The 15,732-nt window shown below is 38.6% G+C and overlaps 1 protein-coding gene across 7 annotated transcripts in view; it reads right to left on the reverse strand.

The window, feature by feature from the left end:
* The window catches only part of DGKB (diacylglycerol kinase beta), a 500,304-nt gene that overhangs the window by 396,988 nt on the left and 87,584 nt on the right, over nt 1-15,732 (reverse strand). For 6 of the 7 annotated variants that reach the window (XM_065666235.1, XM_065666233.1, XM_065666236.1 and 3 more), the window contains one exon: nt 14,499-14,604. The exons of the other annotated variant lie outside the window; for it this stretch is intronic. The gene's annotated coding sequence lies outside the window, so the exon portion shown is untranslated. The remainder of the gene's footprint in view (nt 1-14,498; nt 14,605-15,732) is intronic. 7 annotated transcript variants of the gene reach the window in all.

A 15,732-nucleotide genomic window follows, 5' to 3' on the forward strand; every position in this document is an offset into this window, starting at 1 on the left:
TAAAGTGATGGCCACTAAGAAAATTAGCACTACATAATGATCACCACTTAAAACTTTGTATTGATTTTAGTGGAATTTGCCAGGTTAAGGCAATATTTAGGACAAAAAAATAACTTCTTGAGGTAATTAGGTAAATGTATGAACCCCATTGAGAAGCAAGGGAAAGTTCTTCAGCTTTACGGCAGTATTCTAATAAATTACATGTGCAAGGGAGGTATGACCATGCCATTAGACTTAACATTTCCCCCCACTGCTCAGCAAACAATATACCATCTGGAAACTGGCTCTTGGAAATGAAAAAAGGAGAATGGAGCTGAAATCAGTCTTGTACCATTTCCTTCCAGTACAATTGTACTTCTCTGAAGGTATTGAACCCAGTATCATCAAAGAAAATGTCACAGACTCTCAAAAGCAAAGGACAGACAATTCTACAGATTATTGGATCACATGCTATTTATAGACATCTAACCTTTTCAGCCCCAAAGAAAAGCAAACAGGAAAGTGGAGTCATGTTATAGATCCAAGCCCCAAATTACTGTAATTTTGCACTGTTATTGTATTTTGTTAATCACAGAGACTCAGCAAAACACTGAGTCACCATTAGTTTTGCAACAACATTGCATTGTCAGAGTAAATAAAACTACCATACTCAGATATTCCTAAAAAAAAAAAAAACCACACAAAAAAAAAAAAAAAAAAAACCACAAAAAAAAAACCAAACCAAAAAACCCTGAAGAGGTCTTATGCACATTTTATCTTTCTTTCTGTATATTGACAACATATTCTTCCAGTAGCTGTTTAAATAACTGGGAGGGAAAACAGTTGAATACTGTGATTCCAAAGTCAATCAGTTATAACATTAAATTCATGCCCTGATTTGGATCTTATCTAGAAAAAAATCAAAAACCAGAAAAAAACCACCCCAAAACCCCCCAAAATCATAGAGTTAACATGAAATGCAAGATAAATAATAACAGGTCCAGGAACACAGTCAATCTCAATTGCACATGAGTGAAAATGGGGCCAGGCAGTGCAGTGGAACAAAGAACTCTAGAAGGGAAGAACTTTTGCAATGCTATCTTGTAACTGATTTGCAGAGATGAAACTCTGCAAAACCTTTGCATACTTGGGCCTAGCATTGATGAGTCTCAGCAAAGGCTGAGACAGAAGTTAGTGATTTTCATCCTGGATTCTTTCCAAGGCTTCACAAAGCTTAAACTAAGTTACAGGATCTTTTTCTAATTGCTCTAGCAAAGTGTGGAATGAGGTATTCTTTACTTCAGAACAGCAACCTCTTGTAAGTGAAAACCTAAAATGTAATACTTCATCGCTGTTATATTCTTAATCTTCATATTAATCTTCATCACGGTTCTTTCAATTAGCATTATATCTGTCTGAAAATAAAAATGTGGGAAGATCTGAAATCTCCTTCCCCCCCAAACTGAGCTCAAATTGCCATGTCGGCTATTGCAAATATCTCACCACTATTTCAAACACTGAGAACTGGTTTTGAAATTTAGTCACCCCTACATTCCACCATGTTATTGAAACTTCAGTGGTCTAACAGCTATTCCCCCTTTTATAGTGAATGTAGGTATCCCTAAATGACTGTCCAAGCCTAACCACATATATTGGAGTAAACCACTCTGTGAGGATACTGCCAACCATCCCTAAACTTAGGGTGGAAAGGGGTTTTCTGTATGAAATTATCAACTCATGGTATAAATTTCTTTCCACTGGGCTCACTGAGCTATAACTGTGATGTGACAAGGAAAACCTGCATCTGTTCTCAGTTCAGAATTAAATGTGTATATATATTACTTCCTATTTTAGCAATTTAGTCTTAATTTCTTTTAATTCAGTGGTGTCAGCTCCAAATAAAGATCACATTCATTGGTTTCCTGAACAGAGATCTTCCCATGTGATAGCAAGATGGCATTATGATTTCCAACACTGGCCTACTTGTCAGGAATGCTAGTGTATGTGAGATATAGCATGTGCTGTGGGTGTTAGGTCATGGGAAACTTGACAGGGTTTCTACCCCTAGTTTCTTAAGAAAATCAGCAATATTACAAATGAAAAGTATTTTTAAAGAAACTTGTGATCTTCAAGTATTAAGAAAGGGAACAACTAAGATACCAATACAGTCCTGATGTGGTCTGATTTCAAAACTTCCTTGGAAGCTCCTTGTGTAGAGTACTTATATGAGTTCACACTCTGCAGAAAAAATATTAAAAAAATACTACACAGCAAGAAAATATCAGTTAATTACAAGAAGCTAAATCATAGTCTAGAGTGCTTTAGTCTCACATCATCAAGTTGGAAACAATTTATGCATTCAGTCCATTTCACTGGATCAATCAATATTTGAACTCAAAGTCTGACTGGACTATACAGTTTTTCCCTTAGTGAAACATGTTTATATGAGGAATTCCACTGACATCAATTGAGCAGCTCACATGAGAAAGTTCTCATCTGTGTAAATAAGTTTTGCACAAAGTAGCCCTTGGCAATTTCATAACCCCTCAAGCTATTATGACAAACCAGCTAAAAAGGCTTTGATTTTGGCAAGACAGAACCTTGCAACAACAGGGTTGTCACATTTTTAAGCATTATTTAAACAGCCAGTTTATATAAAAAAGTACGATACCAATCTGACTAACAGAAAATGCTTTCAGCGCTTGTCTACTTAACCTGGAGCCCATTCACTCATAATTTTCCTCACAGTCCAAACTGCTTGTTTAACCTACTTGTTCTGTCATTTAGATTTCTTCACACTGGAATTTAGAAATAAATTACACCACCATGTGTAAGTTTATATTGTTGAGAAGCATTTTTTAAATCTGTTAAACTTCTTTCACAGTTATAGGCAAGATACAGGCAATAGCAGAGGGCGAGTCACCTGACCTTTCTCAGGATGGTAGGAGCTGTCCTCCTGGGTTGCATTTTTGTCTTGGTTGAGTACAAGGGATATATTTAAACTGGATATACAAGGGGTATAGTTGCATATCCCTTTGTATACCTAACTTTTAACTCAAATGATTTTTTAACATGTTAATTTAATCATGGGAACATGGCTACAGCCTTAGAAATAAATAAAGAAAGAAAAAAAAAAACCCACCCTCCCCCCCCCCAAAAAAAAAGAACAAACCCAAAACACCCCACCAAAACAAAGCAAAAAAAAACCAAACCATAAACCAGAGAGTATGACATGGTCTTAAATGGTCAGAAAAGATCTTTCTGCAGCTATTCATCTGGAGGTATGATCTTAAGTGATAATAATGTTATATACTGCAAATGCTTAAAGAAGTCACGAACTTAAGAGTTAGCCCTAACCCTGTCTAATCAGACCCTAAGTCTAATTCTTAGTTCATAAATCTGATGCAGGAAGAAAGAGAAGAGTAAGTATATTTTTCAGAAAAAAATATTCCAAAGCACTTCACATAGCTTTGTTTTAAAGCAAGGACTGAAATAATATTTTTATTGTATTTGCAAGCAGCTCAGGTTTGAATAAAAGACATACATTATCATAGAACTTTAAGTAGTACTTAGGTCTGTCTGTGCCTTGGAACCTTAAGTAATTATTAACATAATGTGAGAAAAAAAAAGATTTCAGCTTATTTCTTTTGAATTCCAGCTGACTACATGTAATAAAAAAATTTCTTTACTCTAGTGGCAAATACCTATATGTCAAGATTAATTTGATGACTCAGATACTATGTAATTATTTTAAAGGCACTTATGTCTGTTCTTGTAATTGTAAGGGATGTCACAGGGAATAAACGTGCTAAAACCCCTTTCTATAACCCATTATCATTAATTAAAATGTAACCAAATTAGAATATGAATATATCCTTTTAGTTTAATCTAAAAATATGCTCAGTAACAGCAAATGCTTATACATACATTCCAGCAATTATAAAACCCATGGTAAGTTTTTTTGCAAGCACTGCTGTAATGCTGGGTAAGACTAACTGTCAAAATAAAGATCAGAAAACCAGTTAATCCAAAATTTCAGCATGAAAGACAACTCACTGGAGTCTTCTCCACTGTTCTCTTTTGAAATCAAATTTACATATTAGATCTATACCACGTAATGACATAACCTGACAATTCTTTGTTAGCTCAAGAATTTTAACTCAGAAATGGAAATGATAATTCCTTTTACTTCTCTTCATTTGAAACAGTTCATCCATATTTTATACAACTCTCTCAGTCAAACTTCTGTTAAAAGCCTCTATAATTTTGACAGAAAGAAGCTTGATCAAGAGAGCCATGCAGAAAGAATGGTATATCCGTCATTATATTCAAAATCCAAGTCGAGCCTACTCTGTTTGTCAGACACCTAGGGTAAAATTGGCATTTATTTTTAATCTTGTAGAGCTTGTATCCTTTCTTAATGTTTAACAAATAATCAGCATTTCTGTACAACTGTATGTCATAACATGGAAGAACAGAAGTTTCCAAACAATTGGAGCCAAAGGTAGAGTTGTGTTGGCACAAAATTTATTTTCCTCCTTTCCTTCCTCCTCCCAGTATTGCATTCCTTCATATACACTGTTTTGAAAGTGCTGAGGGAGAATAGTTTACATAATACTGTAGAAAGCACAGGGGAGAAGAGCTTGCATAATACTAAAAAAATTTCTTTCTCAAAAATGAGGGTAAATAAATAGATGTGTCAAGAATTTATAATTCTCCAAATTTCAGCTTTTGAAAGGTGAAGCAGTTAAGTACCATAATAAAGGTTCTTCAGGACTGAGAACATTTTGTTTCTTTTGTTTGCCAATCATTGGTTTAGTTTATAATCAGCCAGATAAACCAACCGACAAAACTAGGAGATACTAATGCCTCTGAAATTTCTCTTCTGAATAACACTGGGACAAAAAAGCAGAATTTGGTTTGGAACCCTTAAAAGCATCTGTGAAGATATTTTTGATACTATCAACCACAAACTTAATCTATTTAAAAAAAAATGATAATGAAAAAAAAGTCTACCTTCAGTTTGAAAAAGAGGAGAGAAATATTTAGTTGAAGGTGTGAATGCTACTGGACACTGAAAAGCAAACTGCTACACAGCTCCAGAAATTGTGAAGAAGCATAAAGTTAATTTACACAAAAAAAAACATTAGTATTCTATTGATAGTGTTTTTCTTCTTTTCAGCATTTCTTTTCCGGCAAGGTTTCATACAGAATATAATATCTCTCAGCCCTGCCTACCCTGAAAAGCAACTCCAGTGATGAGAATAATCATAAATTAAGTTTTATTTTTATTAACTTAATATGAGGGCCTTATTTTCTTACTTTGATTGAAGTGGGTTTATACTTGCATAACTTTAAACAGAGTTCACTGTATAACTTGTTTTTTTGTGCTATTCAGAACGTAGGATTCAAGTTTTTAATTTGCAAGGTGTTGTTATAGAACAACAATATACATTTCTTGCTGGAGAACATAGCCTGAAACAGAGCACCAGCCAACATTAAAGCCAATGTGCCATGATGTTCTGTTTGTGGCTTTTGAGATGTTCTCCATTGCTTTGTCCCTTTATTTGTTGTCTCTCAGCTTTCTGATCTCTTTTGCCCCTCATATTTTAACTCTCAAAATTTCTTACATTCTGAATTTAGCATTGAGTATAAAATATTCAGCACTAGCAGCAAGATTACAGCTGTTAAGCATAAACCAAGATGTTATAGGGAAGTACTGTTTCTATGCATTCTGAGACCCAGAGACAAGAACCAGCTGAAGAAAATAGTTGAAAACATAATGCTATGCTTGCTTTGAACCTTTCTTCCTCTTTATAAAACCAGTAAGAGTTACAACTTTTTCAAATTTATATCTGAAGGAAGACTTTCATCCTTCTCTTCCTCCTCACAGTGGGTATTTGGGAGTGAATGTTCCCCTCTGTCAGCAGCATTGACACTGCAGAGTGCAACAAATCAACCTATGTTCACTGTGTCCATCTCTCCACTTGCTGTTAAAGATCTGGGAACAAGCAAGTTTATCCTCCTGCCTGCTTTCCAGGTACCAGATGGTGGCAGATATGGGTCCTCCTTCTGAAATGGCTCTCTGAATACAGAGGCTCTTCTGTGGAGAAGCACAATAAACTTATCTGCAAAGTAGCTATGTTTGGGGAATAGTGGCCCCCTACCCTACTGCACTCACAGAATCACAGAATCACAGAATCCCAAGGGTTGGAAGGGACCTAAAAAGATCATCTAGTCCAACCCCCCTGCAAGAGCAGGGTAACCTACAGTACATCACACAGGAACTTGTCCAGGCGGGCCTTGAATATCTCCAGTGTAGGAGACTCCACAACCCCCCTGGGCAACCTGTTCCAGTGCTCTGTCACTCTTACAGTAAAGAAGTTCTTCCTGATGTTAACGTGGAACTTCCTATGCTCCAGTTTACACCCATTGCCCCTTGTCCTATCACTGGATATCACTGAAAAAAGCCTAGCTCCATCATCCTGACACCTACCCTTTACATATTTGTAAACATTGATGAGGTCACCCCTCAGTCTCCTCTTTTGCAAGCTAAAGAGACCCAGCTCCCTCAGCCTCTCCTCATAAGGGAGATGTTCCACTCCCTTAATCATCTTTGTGGCTCTGCGCTGGACTCCTTCAAGCAATTCCCTGTCCTTCTTGAACAGAGGGGCCCAGAACTGGACGCAATATTCCAGATGCGGCCTCACCAAGGCTGAGTAGAGGGGGAGGAGAACCTCTCTTGACCTACTAACCACTCCCTTTCTAATGCACCCTAAGATGCCATTTGCCTTCTTGGCCACAAGAGCACATTGCTGGCTCATGGTCATCCTCCTATCCACCAGGACCCCCAGGTCCCTTTCCCGTTCACTACTTTCCAGCAGGTCACCCCCCAACCTGTACTGGTACATGGGGTTGTTCTTCCCCAGATGCAAGACTCTACACTCATCCTTATAAGGTCATGTAGCTGTTATAAACAGCCAAATTATTTTGAGCACTTACTCAGTTTCAAGAGCAACAACAACAAAAAAAAATCCCTTCACATAAAGATTTGCTCTATTGCAAGATTGACTCAGAGTTTTTCACTTCCAGTGAATACTTCTTGGGAATACTTCACATTTTTCGAAGGAGTAGTTCCTTTGATTCAGAGGATTATACAACTGTACCAAAATTCACAACTAGAACTACTTGTTTTACCACAGTGAAATCAGTAGACACTTAAATACCATATATCAGAGTACTCAAGTCTTTATTTTCCTGTATAATAGCATGTTTAAAGCTAAAAAAAGAGCAACACTTTTTACTTTACAATGCCTATTTAATGCTGTGTACATCTAAGCTCCTCTGTAAGCCATAATCAGTGAAATAATCTTTGTTATCTGGAATATGTGTGTTAAACATACACATAAATGTGTAATTTTAAAAAGTTACAGGCACATTCAAAGCAAACAATTAATTGCTGACTGGCAGTAGCTTAAAAACGTATTTGCAGAACTTAGAGCAGAAAAACCGATTCATTTATTACACCAGTTTTTCCTTCAGCTGCAGCCTGGGTTCAGGACAAAAGGGCTGCACGTTACTGTGGCTAAGACACAGTATTTAGATTGAGACACCTTTAATTTTCTCTCATCAAAATTTGGAGAAGAGTGAATGCAGTGCTATACAACAATGAATTTTTAATTTTATGAAACAAACACCCCTCAGAACTTTAGCCATCACTAAAATATAATCTTACAGAAGTTGTTCAAATTCATCTTACTTTTCCTCAGAGGCTGGTAATATTTTGATATGGTGGTTTTATCATCATACTTAATACCCTATATTTATTTTAAAGCCCATATACTATATCATATCAAATCAAGGTGTTGCAATATTTGTGTATATGCTTTGCAATCAGAATTCATCAAATTGAAGGTTTTTATTAATTTTAGTCTTTATTTAAGTTATAGATTTGTAATTGAGTTTCAGAGATTCCTCAGACATTCCTCCACCACCATTATTTCTATAGGCAAGTAAAGATTTTTTTTAGTTGAATAAATAACAAGGGGCTTTTAAAGTAATTGAGCTATTTATTACTTATAAATATTATCACTGAACTGGAATATTTTTTCAGTGGCCATTATTCTCAAGGAAATGAATGTACAATGTTTATATTCATATTCCTAAGATTTTAACAATTCTCAGGGTGAAGGTAGAGATAAAAATACACAATCCTTCCTGAGGTGGGTTCTTATCTAGTTAAAATTTGCCATTGTTATACTGGAATTTAGAATTTGTGCTATTTGAGTGTTGACTCGTCAAAATTCTTTTTTTTATATCAGGGTTGATGTAACCTCATTGGCCTCATCATCAAATATCCAAATAAGTTTATTTCTGAAAAAGATTTTTACCTTTTTTCTTTTATGTTCTTCCATGTGATACTACTTGAATCCTTTTATTTTCCTCTTACAAAAGCATTTTGAAGTTTTACAATTTCTTGCGCACAAGAAATTGCAAAAAGAAATTGCACAAGAAATATATGGACAATTGTGCACAAGGTAATGTCTCAATCTCCTTTAACCTTAAATTTTGAATCTTCAAAATAAAATGCAATTAAGTATTTATTTAATATCAGACCCTTCCCTCCCTCCCCCACCCCATCTTAGAGCATCCTAGTTTTTCTTTTTATGAAGAAAAAAAATTAAAGTGATATTGAATTGATCATGTGTGCCTTAGCTCATTCTGTACCTTGCATTTGTGGGTTCTTATATGTGCAACAGAAAACTTGATTTTATTTCTGCGTGAACTCTGGTTCAAACCCTCCACTTGTACTTTCACTTTGATGCTGGGATTTTTGTCTATCAGTGCAGAGGTCTTTTGAAAGTTTTAGAGAAGATATATTGACCATGTCATGGGGTCACCAAAATCTTTATGGGGTTTCCTTCTCCATTTTCTAATAGAAAGGATATTTTCTCATGCATACACAAGAATGATTTCTACCCTGAAATTCCCATCATATTTTTGAGATACTTAAAAACCTTTCACTTTGAAGTCAACATTTTTTTATCCTGTGCTTTAGAAGTGCATTTTCTCTTTTTCAGAGGTGAAAAATATCTTATTTACTGACTAGTGCTCTTTTCCTAATCAGTTTACTTTATCCAGCTGCATCCCTTCACCCCATTTTTGTTCTTTTACTTTCATCTCTAAACATTTACATTCTTCTGTCACAAAGAACGTATTACATACCACATTAATACACATTAAATCACTAATATTATCTCAATTTTTCTAGCAGAAGACAGAAGCTCAGCCCTCAGAAAGACACAGTTCAGGCAAATCATATTCCAACCAACACTCCCATCTCAAAACAAATTTCCCTACAAATTATTATTTTTTTTTTTTCACTGAAACTTCATGAAATAATGTTGGCAAAAGATCGCAAAATACAAAGAGCATTGTAATTCCATAACCTTTCCTAAACCCTTGCTCTTGCAGAGGTCTGCTTGAAGCAAGCTCGGTATGTGCATCCATGAATTGCAACAAAGCCTCTCCAATCCAGCACACCCTTGGAGGCACTACAGCCCATTTTTCAGCCAGACAGATAACATCTGAAGTAACTGCTATTTCCTTAACACAGTGCATTTTTCCAAGAAGACTTTACTTTCTGTGGTACCAGCCTAAAAGATCAGGAAACCCTTCAGCAGTAGTCCCCAGAGCAACCAGGAAGGGTGCAGAACCATATCAGGAATCTCCAGTATTTTCCCGTTTCAAAACCAGACTGTAGCTCAATGCATTTTATACTTCCTTTGCCCACAAATTACATGTAGGATAAAACATCAAGTTTGTCAGTAGAGTTGCTAAGATGAATCTCTTTATCACAGTGAATAGAAATTGGGCCATGCCATAATGAAAGTCCGGTTGATATGCTGGAGGGAAGGGATGCCATCCAGAGGGACCTTGACACGCTTGTGAGGTGGGCCGATGCCAACCTGATGAAGTTCAACCATGACAAGTGCAAGGTCCTACACCTGGGTCGGAGCAATCCCAGGCACAGCTACAGATTCGGCAAAGAAGAGATTCAGAGCGGCCCTGCAGAGAAGGACTTGAGGGTGCTGGTCGATGAGAAAATGAACATGAGCCGGCAGTGTGTGCTCGCAGCCCAGAAAGCCAACCATATCCTGGGCTGCATCAAAAGGAGCGTGACCAACAGGTTGAAGGAGGTGATCCTGCCCCTCTACTCTGCTCTTGTGAGACCTCACCTGGAGTATTGTGTGCAGTTCTGGTGTCCTCAACATAAAAAGGACATGGAAGTGCGGGAACAAGTCCAGAGGAGGGCCACGAGGATGGTCAGGGGACTGGAGCACCTCCCGTATGAAGACAGGCTGAGGAAGTTGGGGCTGTTCAGCCTGGAGAAGAGAAGGTTGCTTGGAGACCTCATAGCAGACTTCCAGTACCTGAAGGGGGCCTATAGGGATGCTGGGGAGGGACTCTTTGTCAGGGATTGTAGTGACAGGACAAGGGGTAATGGGTTAAAACTTGAACAGGGGAAGTTTAGATTGGATATAAGGAGGAAATTCTTTCCTGTTAGGGTGGAGCCTTCTATGTATAGCCTTCTATGTATAGCCTTCTAGGTATAGCCTTCTATGAGGAAGTGACTAGGTGGAGGGATGATGGTAGAGCGGTAGATGTAGTTTTTCTTGATTTCAGTAAGGCATTTGATACTGTCTCCCACAGCATCCTCATAGATAAGCTAAGGAAGTGTGGGCTTGATGATCAAGTAGTGAGGTGGATCGAGAACTGGTTGAAAGGAAGAAGGCAGAGAGTTGTGGTCAATGGCGCAGAATCTAGCTGGAGGTCTGTGACTAGTGGAGTTCCTCAGGGGTCGGTGCTGGGACCGGTGCTGTTTAATATTTTCATCAATGACCTGGATGAGGGAACTGAGTGCACCCTCAGCAAGTTTGCTGATGACACAAAACTGGGAGGAGTGGCTGACACACCAGAAGGCTGTGCTGCCATTCAGCGAGACCTGGACAGGCTGGAGAGTTGGGTGGGGAGAAACTTGATGAAATTTAACAAGGGCAAGTGTAGAGTCTTGCATCTGGGGAAGAACAACCCCATGTACCAGTACAGGTTGGGGGTTGACCTGCTGGAAAGTAGTGAAGGGGAAAGGGACCTGGGGGTCCTGGTGGATAGGAGGATGACCATGAGCCAGCAATGTGCTCTTGTGGCCAAGAAGGCAAATGGCATCTTAGGGTGCATTAGAAAGGGAGTGGTTAGTAGGTCAAGAGAGGTTCTCCTCCCCCTCTACTCAGCCTTGGTGAGGCCGCATCTGGAATATTGCGTCCAGTTCTGGGCCCCTCTGTTCAAGAAGGACAGGGAATTGCTTGAAGGAGTCCAGCGCAGAGCCACAAAGATGATTAAGGGAGTGGAACATCTCCCTTATGAGGAGAGGCTGAGGGAGCTGGGTCTCTTTAGCTTGCAAAAGAGGAGACTGAGGGGTGACCTCATCAATGTTTACAAATATGTGAAGGGTAGGTGTCAGGATGATGGAGCTAGGCTTTTTTCAGTGATATCCAGTGATAGGACAAGGGGCAATGGGTGTAAACTGGAACATAGGAAGTTCCACGTTAACATCAGGAAGAACTTCTTTACTGTAAGAGTGACAGAGCACTGGAACAGGTTGCCCAGGGGGGTTGTGGAGTCTCCTACACTGGAGATATTCAAGGCCCGCCTGGACAAGTTCCTGTGTGATGTACTGTAGGTTACCCTGCTCTTGCAGGGGGGTTGGACTAGATGATCTTTTTAGGTCCCTTCCAACCCTTGGGATTCTGTGATTCTGTGATTCTGTGGTGAGACACTGGAATGGGTTGCCCAGGGAGGTTGTGAGTGCTCCATCCCTGGCGGTGTTCAAGGCCAGGTTGGATGGAGCCTTGGGTAGGATGGTTTAGTGTGAGGTGTCCCTGTCCATGGCAGGGGGGTTGGAACTAGATGATCGTGAGGTCCTTTCCAACCCTAACTATTCTATGATTCTATGATTCTATGATTATGCTAAAATGGCAAAGTATAAGTCTTCTTGGTAATTTCATACATCAACTGCAATGATATGTAGGAAAGCCTAGAGACATTGAGCATGTAATTGCTAGACACTTTCATTAAGATTTCAGGTGTTTATTTAGCATCGCACTTATGCTAATATTAAATTAATATACTTAAATACGTAAGATGATTGCACACATTACAACATTATTTTCACATGTGTGTATAATCATCATAGAGTCTAGAAAATATGTATCTAGTTATATATTTAAGATACTGACAACAGCTCCTACCATGCTGCTTTAATACATGTATGAATAATACGTTTCATGTAGACCATAGCAATGTGTTCCTATGAGACAAGAAAGGGGGGGCCAAAGGCAGAGACTGTTGCAGCCTGGTGGATCACTAATTGGAGCACCCACCATTGATAACAGCTTGGAAATCACTAGTCCCTGATACAGTTTATTTAATACAGAAGGTAAATAAAATGTATTCATAATGATTCTGCTATTAGCAATGAAGTATTTTAGTGATTTATCTGATAGTTGCTGTTCATTAATTTCCAGATTCTTTTTTTTTTTTTTAAGATTATTATTATTATGGTTAAGCATGCTGTATACCTATAGGTAACTGAGTCTCAGACTGATTTCTTCATAACCTGTGTGCCACAATTTGTAATAGTAGCTACAGAATCTGTATGATGCCCTTGCTTAAAATTTTGCTGTTCATTGGTTTTGTGTATACACTGGGACTCAGAAATTCTGAAGTCAAAGAAAGGACAGAATCAGCTTCATTTCCTCATGTGTGTTCACTTACATGATTAAAAGCAGTAAATCATCTGTTCCGAGAGGAACACAAACTTTCATTTAGAATATGCTAAGCAGGTAGAAATCCTTATTAAAAAGGCAACACTATTACACAACTATGACAGAATTATGCCGTCTTACAGATTTGCATATTTTTAAAATTAGGTTAAGAGGTGTAATCTAAACCTATGTTTGTTCTAAATCTTTTTAAAACTTTCCTATAACAGCTTGTTGTTGAGCAAAAATTTCCTAAGAGAGAATCATAGAAGCAGCTAGGTTGGAAAAGACCTTTTCTACATTTCCAGGTTTATTTTCCCCCAAGACCTAAATAGTTTTGCCAGTACCTTTCTTTGCTGCAAAATTTAATTTAATTTCCATTCTGTTTAAATAATACAGAATCACACAACTCTTAGGGTTGGAAGTGACCTCTGGAGATCATTTAAGCAAGGCCACCTAGAGCAGGTTACTCAGGAACCAGGCAGGTTTCAAATGTCTCCAGAGAGAGAGACTCCACAACCCCCCCGGACAGCCTGTTCCAGTACTCTGCCACCCTCAATGTGAAGAAGTTCTTCCTCACACTGAGGTGAAACTTCTCATGTTTTAGTTATGGCCGTTGCTCCTCATTCTGTTGCTGAACACCACTGAAAAGAGTCTGACACCATCCTCTTGACATCTGCCTTTGAGATATTTATATAATTATAGGTAACTTGTATTATTTATTATAATTGTATTACATATGATTTATATAATCTTTCACAGAAGAGTGTTAAACACTTTCTTTAGATCTTTATGATCAGTCAAATTTTTCAAACTTATCATTCTTTTTGCTCTATTGTGGACTCCAATTTGTCTTTCTGAAGAGAGTGTGGTGGTCATATACATATTATTGCAACTACATATTACCATATTAGAATCACAGTAAATTTTCAAAATTTGACAAATTTTCAAAAATGTTACTGAAATTAAAAAGGCAATATTTCAAGAGCTTTCTAAGATTTTATCTAAAACATAAAAAAAAAAATAATCCCTTAGCTCTCAATTTATAGCTTAATAGAAAAATAAATAAAGTGGTTTTACATATTCAGAATACTACAGAATGATACCCCTGGAAGAATTGAGGAAATTGAGGAAGATTTTAGTCTAAAAACGCAAAATCTGCTTAATTTGAAACATTAATGAGGGATTTAGCTTCATATATTTGTACGATACACAGAAAACACGTAACAGCTAATAGTAGTCTGATTATGAATGCTTTTTGTGTGCTGTAGGAAATATTTTTCATTGATGTACAATGGCACCGTAAAAATGGATCAGTGAGTGCTAACTACAACTTGTTTTTACAATTTCTGAAACAAGTTACTGCTTATACCACTATAAATTGGTAGGTTTAATTATTTAAACCTGAGTCTGAAAAAGGTAGTGTCCTGGGTTTAGCAGTAGCAGTCAATTTTTCTCCTTCTTAGTAGCTGGTGCAGCACTGTGTTTTGACTTTCAGCCTGGAAACAGAGCTGATAGTACTGATGTTTTCAGTTACTGCTCAAATGTTTGGTCTGGCCAAGGACTTTCTGAGCCTCATGCTCTGCCAGGGAGGAGAGAAAGCCGAGAAGAAGCAGAGACAGGACACCTGACCTAAGCCAGCCAAAGAGGTGTTCCATACCACAGCACATCATGCCCGGGGAGGTAACTGGGAGTTACCTGGAAGGGCACAGGCTTTCTTCAGGGGTCAGGCTTGTTTCGGCGGGTGGTATTGTATTCTCTTCCTCCAGTACTTTGGAATTTCACCACTGAACAAGTGCAAAATCTGGAAGAATCAGTAAAACACTTAAATGAGTTGTGTGGTCATTCTGGCCATACCAGAGACAGACAAATCATGACAACGTGCTGGGGCTTCGCTTATGCTTACAGGGCCTTGTTCAACACTATCCAGCACCTTCAAAAGGAAAAAAGTGTCCCTGGATCTGAGGGCAAAGCAACAGCCAGTGTAGCTACTCCAGCTCCAAGCACAGCAGCTACACCACCCCCAGAGACAAGTACCATTACTACTCAAACCACAGCGATAATCACTGCAGCTAAACCAGAGGACCAATTCGTACCAATATCGGTGGCCCCCATACGCAAGAGAAAAAGCAAAAAAGAGGCAAGAAGGGTGAAGCAAGATGAAGAAACAATGTATTCACCACCCAGTCTAGCATTTGATCAAGAGTCAGCATCACATGGTGAAGAAGAAGAGGTGACTTCTCGACCTCGGACCTTAACCGAGCTACAGAATATGCGAAAAGATTTTACCCATCAACCAGGGGAGCACATCATCACCTGGTTGCTCCGATGCTGGGACAATGGGGCTGATGGTCAGAAACTAGAAGGTAGGGAAGCCAAGCAGCTGGGATCACTTGCTAGAGAAGGAGGAGTTGACAAAGCAATTGCAAAAGAGAAAAAGTCCCCCAGACTTTGGAGGCGGCTCCTGGAAGCTGTGAAAGAAAGGTTTCCATTCAAGGACGATGTTATGAGTCGTTCAGCCAAGTGGACTGCTTTAGACAAAGGCATCCAGTCTCTGAGGGAATCAGCCATTGTAGAGATGATCTATCACATCAAGCAAAATAACGGGGATATACCCATAGACCCAGATGAAGTCGAATGTACATGACCCATGTGGCGAAAACTAACCAGATGAAGTCGAATGTACACGACCCATGTGGGGAAAACTAACACGGACTGCACCATCATCATGTGCCCATTCATTGACAACAGTAACCTGGAATGACGTAGTACCACTAACAGTGGATGAAATGATTCATAAACTCCGAGAGTTCGAAGACAATCTCACCCCTTCCATCATCTCAGCTGTTGCAAAACTGTCCCAGAATCTCAAACAATTGAGGGACGGTCTATCTGATTTATCCAGCTCCTCATGTGTACCAACCCACTTCTC

Source organism: Lathamus discolor, chromosome 2, assembly GCF_037157495.1.
Source record: "Lathamus discolor isolate bLatDis1 chromosome 2, bLatDis1.hap1, whole genome shotgun sequence".
NCBI lineage: Eukaryota > Metazoa > Chordata > Aves > Psittaciformes > Psittacidae > Lathamus > Lathamus discolor.